Source organism: Notolepis coatsorum, assembly GCF_963971535.1.
Source record: "Notolepis coatsorum genome assembly, chromosome: 6".
NCBI lineage: Eukaryota > Metazoa > Chordata > Actinopteri > Aulopiformes > Paralepididae > Notolepis > Notolepis coatsorum.
In genome coordinates, this window is record NC_140170.1 from 189884686 (window position 1) to 189894685 (window position 10000).

Genomic DNA, 10000 nt, shown 5'->3' on the forward strand with positions numbered 1-10000 from the left:
TGGACGTCGTTTCAATATATTGTGGCGGAATTACAGTGTCATATTTAGCACATTGTCATGGAATACACCGCTTAGATACAACAGGCTGGCTAGGATAACTAGCTTGCACGGCACTGTTTTATATATTTACGTGCCGAGTATGTGTGTGTTTTGAATTCTGAGGCCACGTTTATAGTAGTGTGGGGTATACAGTTCGTTTCAATATATTGTGGCGGAAGAGAGTATTTTAGTGTCATATTTATTGTCATGAGATACTCCGCTTGTCGGCTAACTGCTAACGTGCGCGGACTGATGACGACATCAACTCGACTTGAGACATTCGCAGCAGCATGAGAAGTTAATTAAACTTGACAGACATTATATCGACGATAATTATCGATATCGAATTATATGAAAATAATTTTATAATTTTATCGCAATAACGTTTTTGGTCATATCGCCCAGCCCTACACACACATGCACAAATGCGCGCACACACACACACACACACACGCACACACACGCACACACACACACACACACACACACGTCGTGAGCACACATCGCTCACACAGACCTGCACGCACTCACACATGCACCCGAATGCACACACACATGCACACAGAAACATGCATACACAAAGAAAGGTATGTCATATAGACGCATGTGAGCACACATCACACACATACACAGAGGCAAGCATGTATATGCATCATGCACACACACACACACACACACATACACACACACATACACATATACACAAACAGGTGTGTAAATGACACAATCAATACTGAGTTGGGAGGCCATGTCATGGGGACTCGAACAGACGACTTGAAACCTAATAATCCTTGTGGTCACATGGCCCTCATACTGAATACTGAATACTAGCAGAGAATAATAATAATAATAATAATAATAATAATAATAATAATAATAATAATAATAATAATAATAATAATAATAATAATAATAATAATAATAATAATAATAACAACTTTGTCTAGGTATAGCACCTTTCATACAAGAGTTGCAGCTCTAAGTGCTTCACAGCAGAAAAAGGACTGGCACAAACATACAAACATAAAGTGCAGACATGTAAAATCACAGTTTTTCACATTAGGATCCAACAGCAGGCCACCTTGTTTAGGCAAAGTAAAATATATTGTTGGTTTCCTGTTGGTTGTCAGTTTGGCCATGGGTAGGTAGGGAATTTATTTAATTAAATTTTTTTATTTTATTCTTTCCCACGGCGACTATGGATAGGGAATTTCTTTATTTAATTAAAATGTTCACAACAACATGGATGCATGTACTCTGCCAGCATGTTTAATATCCATAATACTAAATGTTTGACTAAGATTTCTATGAAACTTTATTCTAAAAAAAAAAAAAAAAAATCGGGTTTTTTTTTTTATATCGTTTTTTTTTAAAACTCATAAAATATATTGGGTCGCACCTAAATCGGCAGGGTCGGTCGGCAACCGGAAACCAACTATTAATTTTGTTAGGCCTTATGGTTTGATTCTATGGCAGTTTTAAAATGGCAGGGGGTGTGTCTTGTCATGACGTGTTTTATCAGGGTGTGTGTCTCGTCATGACGTGCTTTATCAGGGGGTGTGTCTCGTCATGACGTGCTTTATCAGGGGGTGTGTCTCGTCATGACGTGCTTTATCAGGGGGTGTGTCTCGTCATGACGTGCTCTATCAGGGGGTGTGTCTCGTCATGACGTGCTTTATCAGGGGGGGTGTGTCTCGTCATGACGTGCTTTATCAGGGGGTGTGTCTTGTCATGACGTGTTTTATCAGGGGGAGTGTCTCGTCATGACGTGCTTTATCAGGGGGCGTGTCTCGTCATGACGTGCTTTATCAGGGGGCGTGTCTCGTCATGACGTGCTTTATCAGGGGGTGTGTCTCGTCATGACGTGCTTTATCAGGGGGCGTGTCTCGTCATGACGTGCTTTATCAGGGGTGTGTGTCTTGGATGGGGATGTGATGGGGATTGATGTGTGAGGTGTCTGGGGGACTGGCTGTTCCGGGGGGGTTCACATGCCTTCAAGCAACACTGTACTTATTGTACTTATTTTATGCCTATTCTTAAGTCTGCATGTTTACATTGCACTACTTTTATTGTCTTTTATACCTATTCTTATGTCTGCAATTCATGCATTGTTTTTTGTTTCTGTCGATTGTGGGCAGAATGTTTGCCTATGTTCTGTTTATACTAATTGCTGTGGGGCACTCTGGACTCAATTGTGCTTGAGAATAAATAAAGGTTTGATCTAATGTACGATTTATCATGTTTCTCAAACTCAACGCAGGAGAAACAACTATAGCTATATATATATATATATATATATATATATATATATATATATATATATATATAACGTGCATGTTTGTGCGGGTGTGGTCCTGATATGCCAATAATTGATCAATAATTGATCAATGAACAAATACATACACACTCACAAGTACACAGACACAAATAAAAACATGCACATTCGCACACACACACATACAGTACACACACAACCACACACACACATACATGCATGCACACTCACAATCACACACGCACACACACATACATACATGCACACTCACACACACACACATGCACACTCACAATCACACACAAACAAATACAAAACCATGCACGCTTGCAATCATAAACAAATATAAATATAACCTCTCTCTCTCTCTCTCTCTCTCTCTCTCTCTCTCTCTCTCTCTCTCTCACATCCGCACACAGAAGTCTCAGGTCTCTCTCAGGTCTCTCAGGTCTCTCTCAGGTCTCTCGGGTCTCTCTCAGGTCTCTCTCAGGTCTCTCTCAGGTCTCTCAGGTCTCTCTCAGGTCTCTCTCAGGTCTCTCTCAGGTCTCTCAGGTCTCTCTCAGGTCTCTCTCAGGTCTCTCTCGGGTCTCTCTCAGGTCTCTCTCAGGTCTCTCTCAGGTCTCTCTCAGGTCTCTCAGGTCTCTCTCAGGTCTCTCGGGTCTCTCTCAGGTCTCTCTCAGGTCTCTCTCAGGTCTCTCTCGGGTCTCTCTCAGGTCTCTCTCAGGTCTCTCTCAGGTCTCTCTCAGGTCTCAGGTCTCTCTCAGGTCTCTCTCAGGTCTCTCTCAGGTCTCTCTCAGGTCTCTATCAGGTCTCTCAGGTCTCTCTCAGGTCTCTCAGGTCTCTCTCAGGTCTCTCTCAGGTCTCTCTCAGGTCTCTCAGGTCTCTCAGGTCTCTCTCAGGTCTCTCAGGTCTCTCAGGTCTCTCTCAGGTCTCTCTCAGGTCTCTCTCAGGTCTCTCTCAGGTCTCTCTCAGGTCTCTCAGGTCTCTCTCAGGTCTCTCTCAGTCTCTCAGGTCTCTCTCAGGTCTCTCTCAGGTCTCTCTCAGGTCTCTCTCAGGTCTCTCTCAGGTCTCTCAGGTCTCTCTCAGGTCTCTCTCAGGTCTCTCAGGTCTCTCTCGGGTCTCTCTCGGGTCTCTCTCAGGTCTCTCTCAGGTCTCTCTCAGGTCTCTCTCAGGTCTCTCTCGGGTCTCTCTCGGGTCTCTCTCAGGTCTCTCTCAGGTCTCTCTCAGGTCTCTCTCAGGTCTCTCTCAGGTCTCTCAGGTCTCTCTCAGGTCTCTCGGGTCTCTCTCAGGTCTCTCTCAGGTCTCTCTCAGGTCTCTCTCGGGTCTCTCTCAGGTCTCTCTCAGGTCTCTCTCAGGTCTCTCTCAGGTCTCTCTCAGGTCTCAGGTCTCTCTCAGGTCTCTCTCAGGTCTCTCTCAGGTCTCTCTCAGGTCTCTCTCAGGTCTCTCTCAGGTCTCAGGTCTCTCTCAGGTCTCTCTCAGGTCTCTCAGGTCTCTCTCAGGTCTCTCTCAGGTCTCTCTCAGGTCTCTCAGGTCTCTCTCAGGTCTCTCTCAGGTCTCTCTCAGGTCTCTCAGGTCTCTCTCAGGTCTCTCTCAGGTCTCTCTCGGGTCTCTCTCAGGTCTCTCTCAGGTCTCTCTCAGGTCTCTCTCAGGTCTCTCTCGGGTCTCTCTCAGGTCTCTCTCAGGTCTCTCTCAGGTCTCTCTCAGGTCTCTCTCAGGTCTCTCAGGTCTCTCTCAGGTCTCTCGGGTCTCTCTCAGGTCTCTCTCAGGTCTCTCTCAGGTCTCTCTCGGGTCTCTCTCAGGTCTCTCTCAGGTCTCTCTCAGGTCTCAGGTCTCTCTCAGGTCTCTCTCAGGTCTCTCTCAGGTCTCTCTCAGGTCTCTCTCAGGTCTCTCTCAGGTCTCTCAGGTCTCTCTCAGGTCTCTCAGGTCTCTCAGGTCTCTCAGGTCTCTCTCAGGTCTCTCTCAGGTCTCTCTCAGGTCTCTCTCAGGTCAGGTCTCTCTCAGGTCTCTCTCAGGTCTCTCAGGTCTCTCAGGTCTCTCTCAGGTCTCTCTCAGGTCTCTCTCAGGTCTCTCTCAGGTCTCTCTCAGGTCTCTCTCGGGTCTCTCTCAGGTCTCTCTCAGGTCTCTCTCAGGTCTCTCTCAGGTCTCTCTCAGGTCTCAGGTCTCTCTCAGGTCTCTCTCAGGTCTCTCTCAGGTCTCTCTCAGGTCTCTCAGGTCTCTCTCAGGTCTCTCTCAGGTCTCTCTCAGGTCTCTCAGGTCTCTCTCAGGTCTCTCAGGTCTCTCTCAGGTCTCTCTCAGGTCTCTCTCAGGTCTCTCTCAGGTCTCTCTCAGGTCTCTCAGGTCTCTCTCAGGTCTCTCAGGTCTCTCTCAGGTCTCTCTCGGGTCTCTCTCAGGTCTCTCTCAGGTCTCTCTCAGGTCTCTCTCAGGTCTCTCTCAGGTCTCTCAGGTCTCTCTCAGGTCTCTCAGGTCTCTCTCAGGTCTCTCAGGTCTCTCTCAGGTCTCTCTCAGGTCTCTCTCAGGTCTCTCTCAGGTCTCTCAGGTCTCTCAGGTCTCTCTCAGGTCTCTCTCAGGTCTCTCTCAGGTCTCTCTCAGGTCTCTCTCAGGTCTCTCAGGTCTCTCAGGTCTCTCAGGTCTCTCTCAGGTCTCTCTCAGGTCTCTCTCAGGTCTCTCTCAGGTCTCTCAGGTCTCTCTCAGGTCTCTCTCAGGTCTCTCTCAGGTCTCTCTCTCTCTCAGGTCTCTCAGGTCTCTCAGGTCTCTCTCAGGTCTCTCTCAGGTCTCTCTCTCTCTCAGGTCTCTCAGGTCTCTCAGGTCTCTCAGGTCTCTCAGGTCTCTCAGGTCTCTCTCAGGTCTCTCTCAGGTCTCTCTCAGGTCTCTCTCAGGTCTCTCTCAGGTCTCTCTCTCTCTCAGGTCTCTCAGGTCTCTCAGGTCTCTCAGGTCTCTCTCAGGTCTCTCAGGTCTCTCTCAGGTCTCTATCAGGTCTCTCAGGTCTCTCAGGTCTCTCAGGTCTCTCTCAGGTCTCTCTCAGGTCTCTCAGGTCTCTCTCAGGTCTCTCTCAGGTCTCTCTCAGGTCTCTCAGGTCTCTCTCAGGTCTCTCAGGTCTCTCTCAGGTCTCTCTCAGGTCTCTCAGGTCTCTCTCAGGTCTCTCTCAGGTCTCTCTCAGGTCTCTCTCAGGTCTCTCTCAGGTCTCTCAGGTCTCTCTCAGGTCTCTCAGGTCTCTCAGGTCTCTCAGGTCTCTCTCAGGTCTCTCTCAGGTCTCTCAGGTCTCTCAGGTCTCTCTCAGGTCTCTCTCAGGTCTCTCTCAGGTCTCTCAGGTCTCTCAGGTCTCTCTCAGGTCTCTCAGGTCTCTCAGGTCTCTCTCAGGTCTCTCTCAGGTCTCTCAGGTCTCTCAGGTCTCTCTCAGGTCTCTCTCAGGTCTCTCTCAGGTCTCTCTCAGGTCTCTCTCAGGTCTCTCAGGTCTCTCAGGTCTCTCTCAGGTCTCTCTCAGGTCTCTCTCAGGTCTCTCTCAGGTCTCTCAGGTCTCTCAGGTCTCTCTCAGGTCTCTCTCAGGTCTCTCTCAGGTCTCTCTCAGGTCTCTCAGGTCTCTCAGGTCTCTCAGGTCTCTCTCAGGTCTCTCAGGTCTCTCAGGTCTCTCTCAGGTCTCTCAGGTCTCTCAGGTCTCTCAGGTCTCTCTCAGGTCTCTCTCAGGTCTCTCAGGTCTCTCTCAGGTCTCTCAGGTCTCTCTCAGGTCTCTCGGGTCTCTCTCAGGTCTCTCTCAGGTCTCTCTCAGGTCTCTCTCGGGTCTCTCTCAGGTCTCTCTCAGGTCTCTCTCAGGTCTCTCTCAGGTCTCTCTCAGGTCTCAGGTCTCTCTCAGGTCTCTCTCAGGTCTCTCTCAGGTCTCTCTCAGGTCTCTCTCAGGTCTCTCTCAGGTCTCTCTCAGGTCTCTCAGGTCTCTCTCAGGTCTCTCTCAGGTCTCTCAGGTCTCTCTCAGGTCTCTCAGGTCTCTCTCAGGTCTCTCAGGTCTCTCAGGTCTCTCAGGTCTCTCTCAGGTCTCTCTCAGGTCTCTCTCAGGTCTCTCTCAGGTCTCTCTCAGGTCTCTCAGGTCTCTCTCAGGTCTCTCTCAGGTCTCTCAGGTCTCTCTCAGGTCTCTCTCAGGTCTCTCTCAGGTCTCTCTCGGGTCTCTCTCAGGTCTCTCTCAGGTCTCTCTCAGGTCTCTCTCAGGTCTCAGGTCTCTCTCAGGTCTCTCTCAGGTCTCTCTCAGGTCTCTCTCAGGTCTCTCAGGTCTCTCTCAGGTCTCTCTCAGGTCTCTCTCAGGTCTCTCAGGTCTCTCTCAGGTCTCTCAGGTCTCTCTCAGGTCTCTCTCAGGTCTCTCTCAGGTCTCTCTCAGGTCTCTCTCAGGTCTCTCAGGTCTCTCTCAGGTCTCTCAGGTCTCTCTCAGGTCTCTCAGGTCTCTCTCAGGTCTCTCTCGGGTCTCTCTCAGGTCTCTCTCAGGTCTCTCTCAGGTCTCTCTCAGGTCTCTCTCAGGTCTCTCTCAGGTCTCTCAGGTCTCTCTCAGGTCTCTCTCAGGTCTCTCTCAGGTCTCTCAGGTCTCTCTCAGGTCTCTCTCAGGTCTCTCTCAGGTCTCTCTCAGGTCTCTCTCAGGTCTCTCTCAGGTCTCTCTCAGGTCTCTCTCAGGTCTCTCTCAGGTCTCTCAGGTCTCTCTCAGGTCTCTCAGGTCTCTCTCAGGTCTCTCAGGTCTCTCTCAGGTCTCTCAGGTCTCTCTCAGGTCTCTCTCAGGTCTCTCAGGTCTCTCTCAGGACTCTCTCAGGTCTCTCAGGTCTCTCTCAGGTCTCTCTCAGGTCTCTCAGGTCTCTCTCAGGTCTCTCTCAGGTCTCTCAGGTCTCTCTCAGGTCTCTCTCCGGTCTCTCAGGTCTCTCTCAGGTCTCTCTCAGGTCTCTCTCAGGTCTCTCAGGTCTCTCTCAGGTCTCTCTCAGTCTCTCAGGTCTCTCTCAGGTCTCTCTCAGGTCTCTCTCAGGTCTCTCTCAGGTCTCTCAGGTCTCTCTCAGGTCTCTCTCCGGTCTCTCAGGTCTCTCTCAGGTCTCTCAGGTCTCTCAGGTCTCTCTCAGGTCTCTCTCAGGTCTCTCTCAGGTCTCTCTCAGGTCTCTCAGGTCTCTCTCAGGTCTCTCAGGTCTCTCAGGTCTCTCAGGTCTCTCAGGTCTCTCTCAGGTCTCTCTCAGGTCTCTCTCAGGTCTCTCTCAGGTCTCTCTCAGGTCTCTCTCAGGTCTCTCTCAGGTCTCTCTCAGGTCTCTCTCAGGTCTCTCAGGTCTCTCTCAGGTCTCTCAGGTCTCTCTCAGGTCTCTCTCAGGTCTCTCTCAGGTCTCTCAGGTCTCTCTCAGGTCTCTCTCAGGTCTCTCTCAGGTCTCTCAGGTCTCTCTCAGGTCTCTCTCAGGTCTCTCTCAGGTCTCTCTCAGGTCTCTCTCAGGTCTCTCTCAGGTCTCTCTCAGGTCTCTCTCAGGTCTCTCTCAGGTCTCTCAGGTCTCTCTCAGGTCTCTCAGGTCTCTCTCAGGTCTCTCAGGTCTCTCTCAGGTCTCTCTCAGGTCTCTCAGGTCTCTCTCAGGACTCTCTCAGGTCTCTCTCAGGTCTCTCAGGTCTCTCTCAGGTCTCTCAGGTCTCTCTCAGGTCTCTCTCAGGTCTCTCTCAGGTCTCTCTCAGGTCTCTCAGGTCTCTCAGGTCTCTCTCAGGTCTCTCTCAGGTCTCTCTCAGGTCTCTCTCAGGTCTCTCTCAGGTCTCTCAGGTCTCTCAGGTCTCTCAGGTCTCTCTCAGGTCTCTCTCAGGTCTCTCTCAGGTCTCTCTCAGGTCTCTCAGGTCTCTCTCAGGTCTCTCTCAGGTCTCTCTCAGGTCTCTCTCTCTCTCAGGTCTCTCAGGTCTCTCAGGTCTCTCTCAGGTCTCTCTCAGGTCTCTCTCTCTCTCAGGTCTCTCAGGTCTCTCAGGTCTCTCAGGTCTCTCAGGTCTCTCAGGTCTCTCTCAGGTCTCTCTCAGGTCTCTCTCAGGTCTCTCTCAGGTCTCTCTCAGGTCTCTCTCTCTCTCAGGTCTCTCAGGTCTCTCAGGTCTCTCAGGTCTCTCTCAGGTCTCTCAGGTCTCTCTCAGGTCTCTATCAGGTCTCTCAGGTCTCTCAGGTCTCTCAGGTCTCTCTCAGGTCTCTCTCAGGTCTCTCAGGTCTCTCTCAGGTCTCTCTCAGGTCTCTCTCAGGTCTCTCAGGTCTCTCTCAGGTCTCTCAGGTCTCTCTCAGGTCTCTCTCAGGTCTCTCAGGTCTCTCTCAGGTCTCTCTCAGGTCTCTCTCAGGTCTCTCTCAGGTCTCTCTCAGGTCTCTCAGGTCTCTCTCAGGTCTCTCAGGTCTCTCAGGTCTCTCAGGTCTCTCTCAGGTCTCTCTCAGGTCTCTCAGGTCTCTCAGGTCTCTCTCAGGTCTCTCTCAGGTCTCTCTCAGGTCTCTCAGGTCTCTCAGGTCTCTCTCAGGTCTCTCAGGTCTCTCAGGTCTCTCTCAGGTCTCTCTCAGGTCTCTCAGGTCTCTCAGGTCTCTCTCAGGTCTCTCTCAGGTCTCTCTCAGGTCTCTCTCAGGTCTCTCTCAGGTCTCTCAGGTCTCTCAGGTCTCTCTCAGGTCTCTCTCAGGTCTCTCTCAGGTCTCTCTCAGGTCTCTCAGGTCTCTCAGGTCTCTCTCAGTCTCTCTCAGGTCTCTCTCAGGTCTCTCTCAGGTCTCTCAGGTCTCTCAGGTCTCTCAGGTCTCTCTCAGGTCTCTCAGGTCTCTCAGGTCTCTCTCAGGTCTCTCAGGTCTCTCAGGTCTCTCAGGTCTCTCTCAGGTCTCTCTCAGGTCTCTCAGGTCTCTCTCAGGTCTCTCAGGTCTCTCTCAGGTCTCTCGGGTCTCTCTCAGGTCTCTCTCAGGTCTCTCTCAGGTCTCTCTCGGGTCTCTCTCAGGTCTCTCTCAGGTCTCTCTCAGGTCTCTCTCAGGTCTCTCTCAGGTCTCAGGTCTCTCTCAGGTCTCTCTCAGGTCTCTCTCAGGTCTCTCTCAGGTCTCTCTCAGGTCTCTCTCAGGTCTCTCTCAGGTCTCTCAGGTCTCTCTCAGGTCTCTCTCAGGTCTCTCAGGTCTCTCTCAGGTCTCTCAGGTCTCTCTCAGGTCTCTCAGGTCTCTCAGGTCTCTCAGGTCTCTCTCAGGTCTCTCTCAGGTCTCTCAGGTCTCTCAGGTCTCTCTCAGGTCTCTCAGGTCTCTCTCAGGTCTCTCTCAGGTCTCTCTCAGGTCTCTCTCAGGTCTCTCAGGTCTCTCTCAGGTCTCTCTCAGGTCTCTCAGGTCTCTCTCAGGTCTCTCTCAGGTCTCTCTCAGGTCTCTCTCGGGTCTCTCTCAGGTCTCTCTCAGGTCTCTCTCAGGTCTCTCTCAGGTCTCAGGTCTCTCTCAGGTCTCTCTCAGGTCTCTCTCAGGTCTCTCTCAGGTCTCTCAGGTCTCTCTCAGGTCTCTCTCAGGTCTCTCTCAGGTCTCTCAGGTCTCTCTCAGGTCTCTCAGGTCTCTCTCAGGTCTCTCTCAGGTCTCTCTCAGGTCTCTCTCAGGTCTCTCTCAGGTCTCTCAGGTCTCTCTCAGGTCTCTCAGGTCTCTCTCAGGTCTCTCAGGTCTCTCTCAGGTCTCTCTCGGGTCTCTCTCAGGTCTCTCTCAGGTCTCTCTCAGGTCTCTCTCAGGTCTCTCTCAGGTCT

General features: G+C 50.9%; 1 protein-coding gene across 1 annotated transcript in view; it reads right to left on the reverse strand.

Moving 5' to 3' along the window:
• pparg (peroxisome proliferator-activated receptor gamma) overlaps positions 1-10000 on the reverse strand; it is a gene marked incomplete at its 5' end in the record, with an annotated part of 161948 nt that overhangs the window by 111024 nt on the left and 40924 nt on the right. The window lies entirely within an intron of this gene.